This window comes from Gossypium raimondii, chromosome 2, assembly GCF_025698545.1.
Source record: "Gossypium raimondii isolate GPD5lz chromosome 2, ASM2569854v1, whole genome shotgun sequence".
Taxonomy (NCBI): domain Eukaryota; kingdom Viridiplantae; phylum Streptophyta; class Magnoliopsida; order Malvales; family Malvaceae; genus Gossypium; species Gossypium raimondii.
Window position 1 is genome coordinate 34,199,758 of NC_068566.1, and position 1,024 is coordinate 34,200,781.

At 38.5% G+C, this 1,024-nt stretch overlaps 1 non-coding gene across 1 annotated transcript; it reads right to left on the reverse strand.

Moving 5' to 3' along the window:
• Positions 1 to 202: 202 nt before the first annotated feature.
• On the reverse strand, positions 203 to 309 carry LOC128039518 (small nucleolar RNA R71). Its single transcript, XR_008194019.1, has one exon. It is a non-coding gene; the product is annotated as a small nucleolar RNA R71 (small nucleolar RNA).
• Positions 310 to 1,024: the final 715 nt, after the last annotated feature.

Below are 1,024 nucleotides of genomic sequence, written 5' to 3' on the forward strand. Positions count from 1 at the left end.
TTTGGCTAATTTTCTGGAAGTCTGTGATACTTTCAAGATAAATGACATTTTTGACGACGCCATTCACCTGCGGTTATTCCCTTTCTCGTTGAGGAATAAAGCTAAACAGTGGATGAATTCTTTACCACGAGGTTCTATCACTACATGGGATCAAATGACCGAAAATTTTTTACTGAAGTACTTTCCACCGGCTAAGACAACCAGGTTAAGGAATGATATCTCTTACTTCTTTCAGATCGACTTAGAGACCCTATATGATGCATGGGAAGGGTATAAGGACTTATTGAGACGATGCCCTCACCATGAGTTACCTCTATGGCTATAGGTTCAAACCTTCTACAACTGTTTGAATCCCTCAACTAGGTAATTGATCGATATGGCTACCGGTGGAATTCTGAACAATAAAACACCTGAAGCGACTTATGAGTTTATAGAGGAGATGTCACTGAATAATTATCAGTGGCACGTCATGAGGACGAAGCAGATGAAAGCAGTTGGTGTTTTTAATTTGGATGTAGTCACCATGTTATCGAATCGGGTAGAACAATTAAATAAGAAAATTGATAATTTTTATGTTTCTACGTAGATACATCCGGTGATGCAATGCGATACAAATGGAGGAGGAATGGATAATTCAGAATGTTTACCTTACGGTCCTAGCATAGAGAATGAACTAATCAATTATATGGGTAATAATTTTAGGCCTCAAAATAACCCTTATAGTAACACCTATAATACAGGTTGGAGGAATCATCTCAATTTCTCTTGGAGTGGTCACAACCCCCCCTAGGCTTCCAAGAACAACCTTACTAGCAAGAGAAAAAGCCGAATCTCGAGGAGATGTTGATGAAATATATCTCGTGTCAGAAACTTGCTTTCAAAACACTGAAATAACATTTAAAAATCAGCAAGCGTCAATTCAAGGACTCGAGAATCAAATCGCTCAACTTGCTAAATTGATTTTGGAAAGACCACAAGGTAGTTATTGTGCGAAACTACCCTAAGGAGCAGCTTCGTGCAATTA